We start from the raw sequence: 7,811 nt of genomic DNA on the forward strand, positions 1-7,811 counted from the left end.
ATTTGGTGTTCAAAGATTTGGTCACATCGGTGTGTCTCGTACAACTGTTCTTTGTCTAGTGAGACTTGCACTTGGGTTGAGGCCTTTTCTCAAACACAGCTGGGGAAGTGAAAACTTCAGCAAATGCCTGGCTGCTTGTCACACTTGCACAGGACCAGGCCTCTAGGGAGGGCTTTTGTGACTGAGAGGCTCTGTGGACTGATCAAAAGGAGTTCACATAGGGTCACACTGGCAGTTACAGGTTCACAAGTGTTATGAAGGATAAGACTGTAGACCTGCCCCTCCTTGGTCACAAAATTAGATGAATGTTTGGGAAACAATAACATCTCCACTGTTACTCCCCTTCCTCCCCCCAAAAACACATCTTCCCCCTTAGTCACCTTGGTTAGTTGTAAAACAAACCAGGGGCTCCCCACTCACTTTCTGCCACACCCTCCATTTTGTCTTGCTGGACAATGAGCTGATGATACAAGTTGCCCTGGACAAGAAGGGGTGGAGAGGGGAGAACTGTGCTGTTAACAGCTCTGGTTTCTGAACCATGAGGCCTTAGGTACCATCTCTAAGCCATGTGCTCACAGCTGGATACATAGCCAGTCTCTGCTGCTCCTCATGCTACAAACTCAGGTCAGTCACTTTCCCACTTTGTGCTCAGCTTCTCCTCCAAGGACATGACTTCAGATTTACCACTCTACTGGATGCTCACATGCTGAGAATCTGTAAGTACTGGGCTAGAAAGAGCTGGAAGGAAGTTACCATCCATAAGGCAGCCTTTTACAATAAGCAGAACCTGGAGCTTTCCAAGTGTGCAGCTGGGAGTTACATGAAGTGTGCCTTGTTGAAATCTGACTGGATGACTTGATGCTGTCAGCATACTCAGAGCCCTCATGAGCCAAACCTGAGGCAAGCTGAACAGGTATTCCCATAGGAAATGTGACTGAGAGAAATAATGGTGGCAGTGTCCCCCCTCGGGCTGTGTTTGTGGCTCTCCCATCTGCCTGCCATATCTCCACTCCTAGCTAACCCATTCCAAAGGTCAGTGCTTCTCTGGACCCTGGGCTCAGATGTCAAGAAGGTTCTAGAGTCTCTGGACCTCCACCAAGTCTATGGGGTTCAGAGTTGAGGAAACAGTCTTATAGCCGATCCAGAAATCTACCTTTGGGCAGCACAGATGAAGAGGATCATGTCAAACTGAGGGCTCAAGGGTGCCACTTTAAAAAGCTCCCCTTCTTTTCGTAGCTCTTTCTAGTCCTCTATTTTTAACATGAAAGAGATATACAGTAGCAATTAGGTAACCTAACAGTCTCTTTCTGCCCCCTTTCTGAGCCATTTAAGGTCCTTTAGGTGGATATCCCAATCAAAGTGCTCTTACCCTATGAACAAGTAATTCTTAAGAAACCATGCTACAGCTATGCTTCACTTAAAAGTGTGGAAAAATAGGTTCATGGGTCTGAAACCTTTAATAGTGAAAGATAAAAAGGACCTACTTGTCCATCACTAGGGACGAGCTGAATAGTTAGACTCCCAGGTGATTCTGATGCAATTCAATGTAGACATTAGAAAGGACGGGGAAGTCTGTACTAACTGATACCTGAACCTGTCCAAGAATATTAACATGAAGCAGCTAAGGTACAGAACCAGCCCAAGTGCCCATCAGAAAGGGGATAGAGAAGTAAAATGTGACATATATAAAAACAATGGAGTTATATTCAGTTATAAAGAAGAGTGGGATCCTGTCATTTGGAGCAAAATGGACGGAACTAGAAAATACCATGTTAAGTGAAATAGGCCAAACACAAAATGACAACTACCACACTTTCTCACATCTGTGTGAAAACCTAAAACGCCAGTGTGACAGTGGTACAGTGATTAGTAGGGACTTGGAATAGGAAGTGGGAAAAGGTGGTTGGCATGATCAGTGCACACTGTAGACACATGTGAAGAAAATATCACACCAAACCCCAGTGGAGTGTATAAATAATATGTGTGGATAAAAGAGAACACCACAGTGGAAAGTGTTTAGACTGACTAGCAAAAATTACCATATACATAAATGCTTGTGTTTTATGTCCTTTCAAAATTCAAATGTTCAAATGTTATCTGGGGACAGTCTTTACAGAGGTGATCAAGTTAAAATTAAGTCATCAAGATGGGCCTGAACACATATGACTGGTCCTTACAAAAGAAGGAAATAGTATAGAGATGCACACAGGGGAGAAGGTCATATGAAAAAAAAGCAGGTGATGTTTGTGCAAGCCAAGGATCACCAAAATCTGACAGGAAGCCACTAGAAGCTAGAGCCTAGAACAGACCTAGTCTCCCTCACAGCCTTCCTCCTCAAGCTGGGACTTTCAGCCTCCAGATAACGCGGACAGCAAATTTCCATTGTTCAAGCCACGCAGTTTGTGGCATTTTATTATACTAACCCTAAAATTTTTTCTCTGTCTCTCTGTCTCTGTCTTTCTCACTTGCTCACTCGCTCTTTGTCTTGTGAACTGAGGTAGGAAAGAAGCTCTTCACTATGTGCTCTTGTTTTACATTTTAATACCCTGCAAATGCATTACCTTCCTATCTCCCCATATTTCTAAGTCAAAAGATTAGGTACCTGAAAACATAAAAGTAAACATCTGAAGACCACAGTCCTCATCCTGAAATCAATCCTACCTTCCGATGTAGCCTGAGTGCATGAATATATGTTCATTTCTAGATCTACTCTGAGGTCAATTGTGTGGGCTTGTTGCTGGGATGGTGGGCTTGCCTGTGATGCTGAGGCCCACACAGGACTTACCAGCTCACTAAAATGTCTGCAAGTGCAGGGAGGGAATGCTAGAGGCTCTGGCACCCTTAACCTATCCCATTATCTGCTCAAGGGGCGTTTCAGGTTAGTTTGGGGGCATAGCAGATAATGGGCAGTGCTGTTAATCTTCAAGTAGCAGGAAGCCCCATTCATACTGAGCTCTGCTATAGTCTCTGAGTCAGGCAGGTGGCTTGACTCACATGTGATAGGATGACTCATTGCATGTGAAGAAGTCCTTTTTCCTTTGTGGAGTAATTGGGCAGATGGATGGCCTCTGTATGAGTCATGGGGCCTGAGGCCCAAATGGTTGTGCAGATGGAGAAAAAATGAGATCCCGTGCAGGAGGTGCCCATCTCATCAGAGCGTGGGGCCTGCCCCCTGCGTGTGCCACACCTGCCAGACACACAGATTCCCGGAGCTGTTGAAGCCCCTGCAGCAAAGGAGGCCTGGAGACTCAGCAGGACCATGGCTGCCACGGGAACCTTGGCCACCTTTCAAAGTAGAAACGATCAGAAACTTGGAGCAAAACTCAGTGTGGAAGGAATGAAAGCAAGGCTACTGAGAGCCAGGGTCAGTCCAACCCTGGCTATGAAGAGCAGGAAAACATGACCAGGCATGGGAATGGCCACCTCAAGTGTCAGCATTTTAATCTACTGGCGATAGTTTTCTTATCAGTGGATCCTTTCTGAGGCATAAGACCTGAAATTTCTAATAAAATCAGCTTTCACTCTGAAGCCATAGGCAGGTAAACCCTCCCCCTGCCCCCAGCCTGCAAATTCAGAGTATATTATTTTTTCTTTGTGGCAAAAAAGATATCCCCTCAGAGATCTGCTGAGAAGGCAGGCAGATAGGAAGGCAGGCAAGGGAAAGACTCCAAGTCCAGCTGAAGAAGTTTAAGAGGAAGGTGAATTCGGGCCCTTGTGTCAACCTTCTAGGTGATTAGTGAAGCTGTAGCCAAGGACAATGCCAGTTGTGCTGCCCTATAGCACCATAGGTGTGGTGTACATAGACCCTGTGACCATCCTTTCCAGAAAACCTACTGTGCTCACTCTTGGGGTACAGGAGTCAACAGGGAAAAATTCCCAATTTTGGAAAGCTGTGTAAGTATCCAGTGTAAATATGTACACAACACTCTGAAAATGAATAGCAAATTATAATAGCACACCAAAAACCTGGTCTGGGAGGACACAGGAGGAGATAGGGAGACTTTCTGAGAAGGTGACTTTCGATTTGAATTTGAAGGGACGTATGGATCTTCCTGGTTAAACAAGGGACAAAAAGAGTCCACACAAAGGGAAGACCTTGCTCAAAGCCAGTAAGAAATGAGTAAGGGGCAGTTGGACACACCAGTCTGGTATGCTGGAGGGATGGGTATTTAGGGCAAGAGGAGCTGGGGAGGTGGCTGGGAATGTGTAGTTCTTAAGAGTCCACCCTCCATTCCTGAGTCACAAGGAAGCCAATGCATGCTTTGTCATGATGGGAGAGAACTTTGTTCTTAATGTAGAGCTAACCAGGGAGGAACTGGGGATAAGGAAGACTAATTATGAGCCTGCTGAGAGTTCAGTGAGGTCCCCTGAGGCCTTAAAGGTCAACATCTGAGGCACGAAAAGGAAGAATCAGTTCTACAGCACTGTGGGTTTTCAAGGGATAGACCTCTAACCACTAGGCGGATGAGGTGGGGTGAGGGTGGAGGGTTTCTGACTTGGCTGGCACAAAAGATGGGAGAAGGGGTCAGCTGTCACTTTGCTAAAGATGTGGCTGTGGGTCCTCTAACTGGAGATGTTCAACAGGCTGGCAGAAACATGGGCGTGGAACTTGAGAGCAAGGGCTTGGAGGGCATATTTTTCTTATGACACATTCCTGTTAAGCTTCCATTCCTGAGGTTTGGCTCAAGCCGCCATGGACTGATTGGTGAGGGAAGTGCTGTTCTGAGATCCTGAGTATATTTGTACAGTTCCAACAGCAAAGCCACTGACTTCCCTGCTTCCTGATGAGGAGCAGAGTTCGTGTGGCTTCAAGGGTCCCTGGAGAGAGGTCAAACTGAAAACAGGGCTCGGGCTGGCGGTGAGATTCTGTCTTCGGCTGCCTGTCTTCTCCGTGTGTTCCTTTAGAATTACAGAAGCCCCAGAGGTCCCGGGGTTCAGCAAAGGGAGCCTAGAGAGGAGGGGAGAGGCCAGCTCCCTTCCCCAAGATCCCAGCAGGACCCAGCACCAGAAGAATCAGCACTAAAAGCAATCAGTGATTTGTGTCACGAGCAGGTAGGGTGGCAAAGACAGGAAAGGGAGAATGGGAGGAGTTATGGAATCCTAGTGGATAACATCATAGCATGACTTCACACCTGGAGGTTGCTCTGCCATGAAACCTCTTTCTCTTGGGCAATCTCATCAGCTGCACCATTCCTATAAATTGAGTTCCATATTATAGTTCTTTTCCCCATTTTAGGGATGAGGAAACTGGAGGATAGAGAAGTTAAAAGACCCTCCCCTAATCACCTCTCCAGGAAATCATGATTCTGGGATTTGGAAGTAGTTTGGCTGACTCTTACAAAGCCACAGGCCCCATCAGCACATGTGTGTGACTGGTGTATTTCTATGACTTTGTTGCTAAAGACTTCTCTTATATTTATGTCTTCAAATTGACTGAAACAGAGCCAAGATTAAACCTTTAGCCTGAAATTGAACACTTTTTTACAGTGTTCTCCAGGGTTGGAAGATAGACCTAGTATCTGGTGCACTGCAGTCCCTTCCAGGCATAGAGGCCTAAGAGACACATCAGAATGAACTGCACTGGGCTCCACTTTGTACAAAACACATTTTACAAAGTGACATATCCTGGAAGACCATACATTCCACTTTGGACCCCCCCCCCCCATGAGACCAAAGCTCAAGGAGGAGCTGAATCAGGATGAATGGCAGGGGATGGTGCAGAGTTGCACTTTGTGCTAGAAAACCAAAAAGTTGAAAGTGTTTTCTAGTAAGTCCTGCTGGGTTTGTGCTTATTTTCTTTTGGGGTTTCTCAACTCTTTAGCTTAGATTCGGTGTCTACACTCATCATTAATGGACAGAACAGCCAATGCAATTGGTTTTTTAGTATGTGCTGGATACTGTTCTAAGCATGTTATTAGGCTTACAAAAATGTTGTTAAAGCCAAGGAGTTCCTAAACAACTTTTACCCAGATATGTCCAACCTTGTCATCTGCTTATATTAGCTTTGTGTATCAGCTATCTCACTTTAATTTTTTTTTGCTTGTTTTGCTATTTAAAAGTAAGTTGTAGACATGGTGCTTTTTAACCTTGAATAGTTACATGTATTATTTAAAAGTCACATTAAAAACTATGCCTCCTGAGACTTAATACAATTATCCAAACCAAATCAGTGTGGACACTGATGCCATATAGCTATCTGATCCCTAATCCTCATTCAGACTTTTGCCAGCTGTCTGGATGTCCTTTCTAGAATGAAAATCCAAGATTATGTATTGTATTTGTTTTTGTCTTGGGACACTTGTGTCAACCTTCTAGGTGATTAGTGAAGCTGTAGCCAAGGACAATGCCAGTTGTGCTGCCCTATAGCACCATAGGTGTGGTGTACATAGACCCTGTGACCATCCTTTCCAGAAAACCTACTGTGCTCACTCTTGGGGTACAGGAGTCAACAGGGAAAAATTCCCAATTTTGGAAAGCTGTGTAAGTATCCAGTGTAAATATGTACACAACACTCTGAAAATGAATAGCAAATTATAATAGCACACCAAAAACCTGGTCTGGGAGGACACAGGAGGAGATAGGGAGACTTTCTGAGAAGGTGACTTTCGATTTGAATTTGAAGGGACGTATGGATCCCTTAATACAATTATCCAAACCAAATCAGTGTGGACACTGATGCCATATAGCTATCTGATCCCTAATCCTCATTCAGACTTTTGCCAGCTGACTGGATGTCCTTTCTAGAATGAAAATCCAAGATTATGTATTGTATTTGTTTTTGTCTTGGGACACTGGAACAGTTCTTAGCTCTTTCTTTGTTTCATGGCACTGACATTTTTTTTAAAAGTGAACAACTCAGTTAATTTGTTAACTGTCTTGACTTTGCTTTGTCTTTTCCAGGTGGGATTTGGGTTATACATTTTAAAAGATTTTTTAAAAGTCCTTCTCGTGTCTCATAGGAGGGACATGGCTATATACCTGAGTCATAGAACAAACGAGGAGAAATCAAGCTGATACTGACCTCAAAGATTCATCTCTGCTGGCTAGCTTTCATATTAGTAGAAGGGGCTATGCATGTTACTAGCAGAGAAATGTAAGAATCAACCTTACCCAGCTCTGAACCCTGCAAGTTACAGTAACAACTGACTTGGCAAAATATGTCCACTGATGCAATAGTGGCATGGATGTTATGAGGGTAACCAACCACTTTCAAATTGGATTTAAGGCCCATGTCACAAGATGGAGTGCATGCCAGAGACAGTTATCAGGGCCAAGAGCCTGTGGATAGGCAGGTCACAGGCCATAGAGGAGACCTTACTACAATCATTCTGCCAAATAGACATAGTGTTAAACAAGAATTACTTATTGTTTTACCTATAGATTAGTGCATCTCTCAACTCTCATCAGAGAAGTTTCTTCTTATAGCAGATGGTGATTAACAGAAGCCTATAACTGGTCAACATGCAGAGAATAAGACTGCTGAATGCTCAGCACTAAACAGGGTGTCTATATTACACTCTTTCCTCCCAAGGCTTAGAGATCATTTTGGAAGGGGGAGTATAGAAAGATTGTAAGAGCCAGAGGTGATAAATGAATACAAAGAAATATGAACCTATAGCACTATGTGCTGGATAGCTTTAGTGTCAACTTGACACACCTGGGTTGAGGGAGCCTCAATCGGGAAATTGCCTCTATTGGACTGGCCTGTGGCCATGTCTGAAGGGCATCTTCTTGATGAGTGATGTGGGAGGGCCCAGCCCACTGTGGGTGGTGCCACCCCTGGGCAGGTGGGCCTGTGTTGCATAAGAAAG

Source organism: Nannospalax galili, unplaced genomic scaffold (genome assembly GCF_000622305.1).
Source record: "Nannospalax galili isolate Female #2095 unplaced genomic scaffold, S.galili_v1.0 scaffold222, whole genome shotgun sequence".
Classification (NCBI taxonomy): domain Eukaryota; kingdom Metazoa; phylum Chordata; class Mammalia; order Rodentia; family Spalacidae; genus Nannospalax; species Nannospalax galili.